Genomic DNA, 12,308 nt, shown 5'->3' with positions numbered 1-12,308 from the left:
TTTTCCCTCGACCCTAGCTGCCCAAGGACCCTGCCTAGCCTTCGAACATGACCCCGGCAAAGCCCCCAAGCAGCCTTGGCCAGCCCCTAGACCCCATGCAAAGAAGACGAGCCACCTGAATACACACAACTTACGTTTCCTTGTCCTGGCTATTCCCACGTTTTCCGGCTTTGGTATAACAGGTTGTGCAGCATGTTTCGCGTTTTCTAAGGCCTCTAAATTTGTGTAAAACTATCCCTTTTCAATTCTTAATCATGGCAGCCCCTTATATACATGTAAATCATGATTTTTGGATCAAATTACATGTTTTTAAAACCATATAATATCCATATACGAAAATAATAAGGTTGTGCCTTGTTTTTCATGCAAAACAATTTTAAATAATTACTATGGTGTGAAAGATGATAAAAGGAGAATATGACGTGCCTTTGCGTAATTAACGCACGATTTTACGTTGACGATTGCGAGGAACGGCGATACGATCGATCTTGGCTTGAATTTTCTTTGCAACCTTCGAAATCCCTTTTCAAAATTGTGTGTGTGCCGTGAAGAATTTTGTAAGGGGAGAGTTTGATTTGTTTGTGGGTGTGTGGCCGTGACAATGAGGGGTTGGGGTGGGTTATAATATATTTTATAGCTAATTAATCACTAATTAGGCTTAGGCTCATTAAGTAGGTAATTTATGCCCATTAGTGCTTAATTAGAATTTTAAAAATAATTTTGCTTAAATAAGTTTGTGAAGTTATTAGCCGGTTTGTCAAAACGTTCGTATTTTTGTTGAAAATCCAACACCGATAAAAATTAAGTTCCGGCACATAAAATCACCGCAAAACCCATTATTTTCAAAAATATGAAAAAGCATCCCCCTTAATTTGAATAATAAAAAACAATTATTTAATAAAAACATTTTCTATTTTTTTCAGCCCTCGGTCTCCGTTCCTCGATCGCAACTCGAATAACCTATAAAAATATATTTTAATGCAACCATGTAGAAAAATATATTTTAAACATGCAAATATGCACAACATAATTAATTTATGCAATTAAAACATTTAATTAAAATACAAAGAATTTAATAACTCAAATGCATGTGGTTCGCGTGAACCTTTAAATTTTCGGGGCGTTACAACCAGGGGCTTCGAAGCCGGCAGAGGGGCAGCCATGCAAGCAGTGCAACCGGTTCTACCTCGGCAAATGTTTATGAGGAACCTACAAATGCTTCATTTTCAAGCAGGAGGGTCATAAGGCGGCGGATTTCCCTAGGAACAAGGACCCCGCTACCGAAAGAGCACATGTGATGCACGCAGAGGAGGCAGAGGCGGAGTCAGACTCTACACTGATCACTGGTAACCCTTATACTTAAGATTTAAATTTATCGCTTTGATTTTATGGGTTATATTATTGTTGTGGAAATTAATTTATGGGCTTGAGAACATAGAGTGAATTAGGATGCATGTTCTACCTAGTTGGATCTAAGGATTGAATTGCATAAATTGAGAATTTTAAGGACCTAATTGTATTAACTAATAATATGAGGAGTTCTAAGTAGTCAGGCACTTCCCCCAGTGTTGTCCAAGACGACATTTCACGTATTTCACCGTACAGGGAGGTGGACTTTTCTATCGAGCTCATGCCAGGTACAGGGAGGTGGACTTTTCTATCGAGCGCACCGGTACTTTTTTTTAAGAAGAAGGATGGCAGCATGCGGTTTTGCATTGACTACAGGGAGCAGAACCGTGTCAAAGTCAAGAACTAGTATCCACTGCCCAGGATCGATGATTTATTCGATCAGCTTCAGAGAGTATCAGTATTCTCGAAGATAGATCTCCGATCTGGATCCCAAGCTGAAAATAAGATAGTATGACGTGCATAAGATAGCATTCAGGACGCCTTATGGGCACTACGAGTTTTTGGTGATGCCCTTCAGTCTGACTAATGCGCCAACGATCTTCATGGATCTCATGAATCACGTGTTTCAGCCATATTTGTATTAGCTCGTCATAGTTTTCATTGACGACATCGTGATCTATTTGAATAGCAGAGAGGAGCACAGTCAGCATCTGAGGACCGTAATGCAAACTTTACAGGACAGACGGCTATATGCCTAGTTCAGAAAGTGCGAGTTTTGGCCAGACAGAGTGGCATTCTTGGGCCACATTGTATCTCGGGATGTATAGAGGTCGACCCCAGTAAAGTTGAGGCATTCAGAGATTGGCCAGTGCCTAAGAGCGTGACAGAGATCCGTAGCTTCTTGGGATTTGCTTGATATTACAGGAAGTTTATTCAGGGCTTCTCTTCTATTGCGGTGCCTATAACCGCCTTGATGAAGAAGAAGCCAAGTTTATTTGGGGACAGGAGTGCCAGGAGAGTTTTGACAGGTTGAAGCAGGCGTTAACCACGACACCAGTTCTAACTATGCCATTAGAGCAAGGAGAGATAGTGGTTTATACAGATGCTTCGAAGCTCGGTTTGGGCGTAGTATTATTGCTGCTTGACAGAGTTATAGCTTATGTGTCCCGATAGTGTAAGGTCCATAAGCAGAATTATCCGACCCATGACCTCGAGCTAGCGGCAATTGTATTCGCCTTGAAAATTTGGAGACATTATCTGTATGGGGGGAAGTGCAGGATTTTCACTAACCACAAGATCCTGAAGTACTTCTTCACACCGAATGAGCTGAGCATGAGACAGCGGAGGTGCCTAGAGCTAGTAGAGGATTATGACTGCGACATTAGCTACCATCCGGGTAAGACTAATGTAGTTGCAGATGCCCTGAGCAGGAATACAGCAGTGATCACTCAGTTGTCAGTACAAAGACCGTTACAGACAGAGATTCAGCTGTTTGAGCTTGCAGTTTATGCCAGGGGCAGCGCCCCTAATATTTCTACCCTAACAGTGTAGTCGACATTGAGAGACGGGTCCGAGCAAGGCAGACTTCTGACGAGCAGTTATAAAAGTGGAGACAGAGGGATGATGCTAAGGACCGGAGGTTGTACACAGTGATGGACGTCATATTCTGATATAGTGACCGACTGTGGGTTCCTAGCAGTGATTCCCTGAGAGCAGATATCTTGAGTGGGACCCACATTACCCCGTACTCCATCCATCCAGGGAGTACGAAGATGTATAAGGTTCTTCAGTCTCTTTATTGGTGGCCGGGCATGAAGGGAGATATTCTGTGTTTTGTCTCCGAGTGTATGACGTGTCAGTAGGACAAGGCAGAGCATCAGAGACCTACAGGGAAGCTGAGACCACTCCCTATTCTCGAGTGGAAATGGGAGAATATTACTATGGACTTTGTGACGGGACTTCCGAGGACGACTCGAGTATATAATGCCATATGGGTGATAGTTGATCGGTTCACTAAGTCAACTCACTTTCTACCGATCAGGAAGACCTTCACCATGACTCAGTATGCATAGCTGTATATCAGAGACATAGTAAGACTGCATGGGATTTCAGTGTCCATCGTGTCAGACAGGGATCCGAGGTTCATGTCTGCATTCTGGAAGAGTCTGCATCAGGCATTGGGTATTAACATGCTATTCAGTACTGCCTTCCATCCTCAGACCGACGGACAGTCAGAGAGAGTGTTTCAAATCTTGGAGGACCTACTCAGAGCTTCCATGATCGACTTCCAGGGCAGTTGGGAGCCGAAGCTACCTCTAGTGGTGTTCACGTACAACAACAGTTATCAGTCATCCATTGGCATGTCGCCATATGAGGCATTGTACGGGAGGAAGTGTAGGTCTCCAGTTTATTGGGACGAGGTAGGAGAGAGGGCAGAATTGGGTCCAGATATTGTCAGTCTGACTGTAGAGTTAGTGGTCAAGATCCGAGACAGGATGAAGACCGCTTAGAGCCGACAGAAGAGTTATGCAGATTGGAGGCGCAGAGATATTGATTTCGCAGTGGGGGATCATGTTTTCGTGAAAGTCGCACCGATGAAGGGTATGATGAGATTTGGAAAGAAGGGCAAACTCAGCCCTAGATTCATAGGATCATTCGAGATCTTAGAGATAGTTGGAACGCTCGCATACAGAGTTGCTTTACCGTTGAATCTGGCGGGAGTTGACAATGTGTTCCATGTCTCTATGCTGTGGAAGTACTTGTCGAATCTTTCGCACGTGCTAAACTATGAGCCACTTCAGCTGACACCGAAACTATCTTTCGAGGAGTACCACTCAGATATTGTATTGACATGAGAGGAGGCCCCGGAACAAGGTGATCCACATGGTCAAAGTCAAGTGGCTGGATCATTCCTAGGAGGAGGCTATTTGGGAGGCGGAGACCGAGATGAGGAGTTGCTACCCGGAGTTATTCGGTATGTTTTAAATTTCGAGGACGAACTGTTTAAGGGGGGGAGAATTGTAAGGTCCATGAAATTCGAACTACGTAACCTTACTGCATGGAATCTAGGGTTTTATTTAAAATATTTGTTTAATGATTTTTATGCATTAATGCATGATTATTGCATGGCTAGGGTTTATTTCAAGATTTTGTTTAATTTTCAAGCATTATGATTTTAAGTTTCATTTCGCTCTCAAACGAGTAACGGAGACAGAGGATAATCAGGAAAATATTTTTATTGAATAATAATTTTTAATTAATTAGTATAAGGTGTATTTAAGAGAGATTTTCGAAAATAGGCCTTGGTTGGATATTTTTACTCGCCGGGCCGTATTTTAAATCGGTACGCAAATTTTAAAAATTCGGATGACTTTTTGAGGGTTCGGGTAATATTTTCAAAAACGTACCAAAACGAAATATTTTTTGGGAGTGTGTTTGGGCTTGATGCGTTTATTTTAGTGCTTATTGGTCCCAAAACCATTTTCAAATTCTTTTAATTTGACTAAGGCCCATTTGTGCATGTATTATCTATTTAAAACCCTACAACCTCAAACCCTAACCCTACCCTAATTCCCTCGGCCACCAAACCCATAGCAGCAGCTTCATTTTTGAAGTCCTTCAGCAGCAAGTCTCGAATTTTCTCTCTAGCTTTCAAGAAAAGTCTTCCCCCGTCTCTCCGGTGCGAGTTCTACGCGTTCGTGGTTGAGTTTTCGAGCGTTATTACGCAAAGGCACGACCAAAACCTCTCTTTTCTCATCTTTCACACCATTATACATGTTTTTTATTTTTTATGCATGATATCTTGTAGAACTAACGTTTTGTGGATTTTGAATGCATTATCATGAAAAAATTTTCCTTTTTCATGAATATTAAGTGCAGATGTAAATTTTGCAAGAGTTTCTTTCAAATCACTCATAGTGTAATGCCCGAATTTTGAAATATTGTGGCATTAGTTGTGATGGCTTATGATTTTATGTTATGGTATAAATGGTAATGAATGTTATAGAATGGAATAGATAATTGATGGGTAGAATCAAATGTTGAATTTGAGCTAAATAGGTGATGGAAGTGCAGAAACGGTATGAAAAATGTGGCAGTAGTTGTGGTTTTTAGCATAATGTTTTGTATATTGATCCAATTGATGTGAGGCTACTTCCATTAAAAAGATATGACATAAGGCTATAACTTTCATGTTTTGAGTTTTGTTCAAATCATTAGGGAAGACGAGCCAAAAGCGCCCCGAAGTGTGTCGTGCGTATCGTCGTTCCTACAANCACTTTTGCAAATTCTGAAGTTAAAAATGCGTTCTTGGCAGAATACTGCGCGCCCCTGCGCAGGATCCGGCGCCCTAGCGCGCGCAGTGCTGAAATTTTGGTGTTTGGGCAGCAAGGGGCGCGCGGCTGCGCCAAAATCACGCGCCATGGCGCCCAGCACTTGTACAAAAAACGTGTTTTGAGGTTTGGATGGTATATATTTGATTGGGGAATGATTTTTGTATCATTTTCTCTTCTCTTTTTCCTACTCCATCGGTTTAGAGCTAGGGTTCTTCATTTTTCCTTTCATCTTCTAATTTTTTCTTCAATCTGTGGGAGATTTTTTCAAGGAAATTATGAAAGATTTGTGATCCTCTCTCCAAGATCTTCAAGATGGTGTAAGTATGTTATATTTTATTCAAGTTTTGAAATGGGATGAAGTTTAGAATTGATATTTGTGTTGATATTTGAGATGTTGGAGATGTTGAAATTGTGTTGGTTTGAATTTAAAATGGAATTGAAGCCAATGGCAAAGTATAGGAGCTAATTTCTTTAGCACGCAAGCTATGTGTTTGATGAAATGATTCAATGAATGTTTTTATGGCATATTAAGGTTAAGAAATTTACGGATCTTGATTCAAAGCAGTATTGAACTAATTATGAATTTTGAACAGAAATTACTCTGTTTTGATAGATGATCAAATTCCTTGAGTTATAGTAGAATTCAAAGGTTCAAGACTTCTCATCTACACATTTCGATCTTCTTTTGGTAATATTTGAAAGGTATGTTACGGTCGATAACATACGAGGTAAACGTATCATTTTTTTTTTAAATTGAAAACTCTATGGCTTGATGAACTATTGGTGATTTGATGATGATTGTTGTATTGAGATGAGTTGATTATGATATCGAGATGATGATATTGATTTGCATCATGACATTGCATATTGAGCCACTTGTTGATTCAGATTTGATATGGCGGAGGTCGCCTTGATATATTGATTTGTTGGACGTATGGGGCTATAGTTGAGTTGGCATAGTGTATGCGGAGGTCGCTGCTATGGCCTGAACACTCTCTATAGGCGCACCATAGTCCTGGGATTGTAGAACACAGCACCCCACCCCGAGCGGATGAGTCGGTGGATGTTGCTGGGTGATTCTATTCCCTTGGGTACCCTATGACCAGATGATTCACTTGATCTTGAGATTTATTGATAGCCCACAGCTTCTGATCATGCATTGCATTATATTGCATCTTTATGAATTTATATGAAATATTTGAAAATTTAACTCTCATTTGTGATTGATTGTATCATACTGGGTTTATACTCACCGGCATGTCCGGTACCTCTTGTTTTCATGTGCTTGACGGTAGGTGAGGCGAGGCTTGGGATGCCAGAGTCCAGCTCAAGGCGAGGAGATACGAGTTAGAGTGGGATTCTCGGGTCTTAGGAGCTATGTGATGATGTTTGGATTTCTTTGGTTCACTACTTCATGTTGGCATGTTGAAAATTTATATTTCAAACATTTGAGACAATTAAATTATTTTGACGATGTTTATGTAAGTTTGTGAACAACAAATTATGTATTTTACTCAATCATTTGGTGTGTGACAATTATAATTATTAGTATTAGATATCGGACCCGGGGCCCCACATTAGGTGGTATCAGAGCGTAAGATATTTGAGAACAGGGTAGATCGAGTCAGTTCGAATTGCTTGATCATGTGTTATATTTGTTAGCATTTTCATTGTGCCATAATGTGAAATACATGATTTAAATTGAGAAATTATATTGTTGAGCTTTATTCGAGATTTTTGAGATTGTTGAGTCTCGAGAGCCAGAGATGATTGATACAAGATTGAGATGATTGTGATTTTGTGATACAAGATCTATTGTATATCATACATGGCTACTCGAGGTAGAGGTCGTGGTAGACATAGACAGAACGTACCAGTGGCACAAGATCAGGGCAGTGCTACTCATACTCAGATGGATATAACTCCGTCTCCGATGGAGATACTGTTAGCCAGATTTCAGTCTTTGCACCCACCGATGTTGAAGGGTACGGAGAATGCATTAGACTGTGAGAACTGGTTGGAGAATATGGACCAATTATTTGAATCTCTTGAGTATCCAGATGATCGTGGAATCAAGTTAGTTGTTCATCAGTTATTGGATGTTGCTAAAAGTTGGTGGATCATGACCAAGGAAGCTTTAGAGAGTCGAGGTACGATTGTTACCTGGGATATCTTTAAATCTGAATTTTATCAGCGTTTCTTTCCTACCTCTTACAGGAAAGATAGGGGAGCCGAGTTTGCAAATTTAAAGCAGGGAAATTTGAATATTGAGGACTATGTTGCTAAGTTCTCGAATTTACTGAGATTTGCTCCTCATGTAGCATCTGATGAAGAAGCTAAGGCCGATCACTTCATAAATGGTCTTAATTCTTATATCTTTACCCTGGTTAATACTCGAAGGCCTAAAACTTTTGCTGAGGCTCTTGATCGAGCCAAGGGAGCTGAAACCGGAATTATTAGGCAGAGAGGTTCTCAGTATATGCAACGACCCCAACAACCACATTATAGACAGCAGTTCAGACAGGGTAATAATGGCGGTAACAGTGGCAACATAAGAGAGCAGTTTCGGGCTAGAGGCAAGCAACTGAAGAGGCATGGCAGTAATTTTTCGAGTTTTAGTGGATCGAGACAGTCTGGTTCAGTTCAGAGCACTGGTTATTCAGGACCGACTTGTGGTCAGTGTGGTGGTAGACATTATACCGATCAGTGTAGAGGACTCTCGGGAGCTTGCCACTTGTGTAACCAGGTGGGACACTATGCTCGAGTGTGTCCTACCCGTGGCAGTGATATGTCTCAGAGTGGGGGATCATCGAGACAGACACCACACCAGAATCGTCAGAACCCTACAGTTCATTCCTATCAGCAGTCAAACCGATCAGAACAGAACAAACAGAGCGGTAGCCACAGGGTAGGACAACCACCTAGACAACAGGGTCGAGTTTTTGCACTCACAGAGGATGAGGCATATAATGCTCCAGATAATGTCATTGCAGGTAATTGTTTTCTCTCAGGTTATCCTGCTTATGTTTTGATGGATACTGGTGCATCACATACTTTCATAGCTGAGCACTTTGTCTCATTGCATTCACTGCATTCTATGTCATTATCATCTACATTATCTATTTCTACTCCACTGGGCAAAGTGATGAGGTCAGCAGAAATTATAAGTGGTTGTGAATTTCGTTATGAGGATAATGTCATTGAGCTTGATTGTATTGTGTTGGAGATGTCTGATTTTGACTGCATACTTGGTATTGACATGTTGAAAAGATACAGGGCTACTGTAGACTGTTTTCAGAAGATTGTTAAGTTTAGGCCTGGTATGACAGATCACTGGACATTCTATGGTAAGGGTTCTCGAGCTAAGATTCCTTTGATATCTGTTTTGTCCATGACTCGTTTGTTGCAGAAAGGAGCAGAATGTTTCTTGGTTTATGCAATTGATATTTTAAGGTCAGTACCTAAATTGGCAGATATTCCAATTGTTAGTGAATTTTCAGATGTATTTCCAGATGAAATTCCAGGATTTCCTCCAGTTCGAGAGGTTGAGTTCAACATTGAGTTGATGCCAGGTACACAGCCTATTTCTAGAGCTCCTTATAGGATGGCGCCAATTGAACTGAAGGAACTAAAGGAACAACTTGAGGATCTATTGGCTAAAGGATATATAAGACCAAGTGTTTCACCTTGGGGTGCTCCGGTTTTATTCGTAAAGAAGAAAGATGGGTCTATGAGGCTTTGTGTTGATTATAGACAGTTGAATAAAGCCACAGTAAAGAATAAGTATCCTTTGCCAAGGATTGATGATCTCTTTGACCAGTTGCAGGGTTCTTCAGTATATTCTAAGATTGATTTAAGATCTGGATATCATCAGTTAAGAGTCAAAGAGATAGATGTGCCTAAGACTGCTTTTCGTACCAGGTATGGGCATTTTGAATTTTTGGTTATGCCTTTTGGGTTGACCAATGCACCTGCGGTATTTATGGATTTGATGAACCGTGTTTTTCAACGGTATATAGATCAATTTGTTGTGATCTTCATTGATGATATTCTTATTTATTCAAAATCTGAAATTGAGCATGTCAAGCACTTGAGGGCTGTTTTGCAGATTTTGAGAACTGAAAAGTTGTATGCTAAATTATCCAAATGCGAGTTTTGGTTGGATAGAGTGGTTTTCCTTGGACATGTGATTTCAAGTGCAGGTATATCAGTTGATCCGAGTAAAGTTGAGGCAGTCATCAATTGGTCTAGACCGACATCAGTTCCTGAGGTACGTAGTTTTATGGGTTTGGCAGGCTATTATCGCAGATTTATTAAAGGATTCTCACAGATTGCGAGGCCAATTACCCAGCTGACACAAAAGAATGCACCATTTATTTGGTCACAAGCATGTGAGGATAGTTTTGTTGAACTTAAGAAGAGATTGACTAGTGCTCCAGTTCTGACTATTCCATCAGGTGTAGGAGGATTTACAGTGCACACTGATGCTTCACATCAAGGACTGGGTTGTGTATTAATGCAGCATGGACGTGTTGTTGCCTATGCTTCACGACAGTTGAAGCCACATGAGTCTAGATACCCAGTGCATGACTTGGAACTAGCAGCAGTGGTTTTTGCCTTAAAGATTTGGCGTCACTACTTGTATGGGGAGACATTTGAAATATTCACTGATCATAAGAGTTTGAAATACCTCTTTTCACAAGCTGAGCTGAACATGAGACAGAGACGTTGGCTAGATTTGTTGAAAGACTATGATTGCGAAATAAAATATTATCCAGGCAAGTCTAATGCAGCAGCCGATGCTTTGAGCAGAAAAGTATGTAATATGTCTTTGATCACTAGCAGTGTATCTGATCTAGTAGAAGAATGTTGTCTTTCTGGTTTGGATTTTGTGGTAGATACTCAACCTGTAAGAGTATTTATGATTCAGGCAGAACCCGAGTTGTTTGTTAAAATTAAAGAGGCCCAAAGGTTAGATCAAAGCATTCAGAAATCAGTTGAACTCGTCAGATCAGGACATCGATCAGAATTTCAGGTCAATAATGAGGGTATTTTGTTTGTGAATGATCGTATTGTAGTTCCTAATATTTCAGAGTTGAGGATGCAGATTTTGCATGATGCTCATTGCAGTAAATTCAGTGTACACCCTGGAAGTAAAAAGATGTACAATGATTTGAAGAAACAATTTTGGTGGAAAAGAATGAAATCTGACATAGTAGAATTTGTATCTCGTTGTTTGAATTGTCAACAAGTGAAAGCAGAAAGAAAGCGACCAGGAGGTCTTTTGCATAGCCTTAAGGTTCCAGAATGGAAGTGGGACCATATCACCATGGACTTTGTCACGAAATTGCCGAGGTCGTCAAGGGGTTGCGATGCAATTTGGGTTATCGTTGACAGATTAACCAAGTCTTCATGTTTCATTCCGTATCAGATGACATATAGGCATGATCAGATGGCCAGATTGTATATCAGATAAGTTTTGAGATTGCATGGTGTGCCTAAGTCAATTGTATCAGATCGTGATCCCAAATTTTCTTCTCATTTTTGGCAGAGTTTACAAGAGGCTCTTGGTGCTCGTTTGCATTTGAGTACAGCATATCATCCTCAGACAGATGGACAGTCAGAACGTACTATTCAGACATTAGAGGATATGTTGAGAGCTGTAGTGATGAATTTTGGTATTGGTTGGCAGGATTCGTTACCACTTGTCGAGTTTTCTTATAACAACAGTTATCAAGTGAGCATTGGAATGTCACCATTTGAAGCACTATATGGCAGGAAATGTAGATCTCCTTTGTATTGGGACGATTTATCTGAAGCACCAATTGTAGGACTTGATATGATAAGAGATATGACAGAGAAGATGAAATTGATTCAGAGTCGTATGAGAGCTGCTCAGGATAGGCAGGCTAAGTATGCGAACATCAGGAGACGGCCGTTGATTTTTGAGAAAGGTGACAGAGTTTTTCTGAAAATATCTCCTTTCCGTGGTACAGTTAGATTTGGAAAGAAAGGAAAATTATCACCGAGATTTGTAGGTCCGTATGAGATTTTGGAACGTGTGGGTGATTTGGCTTATAGATTAGCTCTTCCTCCTGCGTTATCAGGTGTTCATGATGTTTTTCATGTGTCCATGTTGAGGAAATATCATCCAGATCCATCTCATGTGCTTCCACCTGATGAGGTTGAGTTAGACAAGACTTTGAGCTATATTGAGAGACCGATTCAAATTCTAGACAAAAAAGATAAGCAACTCAGAAATAAATTGATACCGTTGATTAAAATACAGTGGAACAGACATGGTGTCGAAGAGGCAACTTGGGAATTAGAAGATAAAATGAGACAAAAATATCCAGAGTTATTCCAATGAAGTACGCTTCTATTCTCGGTTTTTATTTTCAGTATTGATTATTACATGTTAGACTTGAAAGAGATGATTGATTTCGAGGACGAAATCTATTTTTAGAGGGGAGGAATTGTAATGCCCGAATTTTGAAATATTGTGGCATTAGTTGTGATGGTTTATGACTTTATGTTATGGTATAAATGGTAATGAATGTTATAGAATGGAATAGATAATTGATGGGTAGAATCAAAGGTTGAATTTGAGCTAAATAGGTGATG

This window comes from Primulina huaijiensis, chromosome 4 (assembly GCF_012295235.1).
Source record: "Primulina huaijiensis isolate GDHJ02 chromosome 4, ASM1229523v2, whole genome shotgun sequence".
Classification (NCBI taxonomy): Eukaryota; Viridiplantae; Streptophyta; class Magnoliopsida; order Lamiales; family Gesneriaceae; genus Primulina; species Primulina huaijiensis.
The sequence above is the reverse complement of the archived record's forward strand: the minus strand, read 5'-3'. Positions refer to the sequence as shown.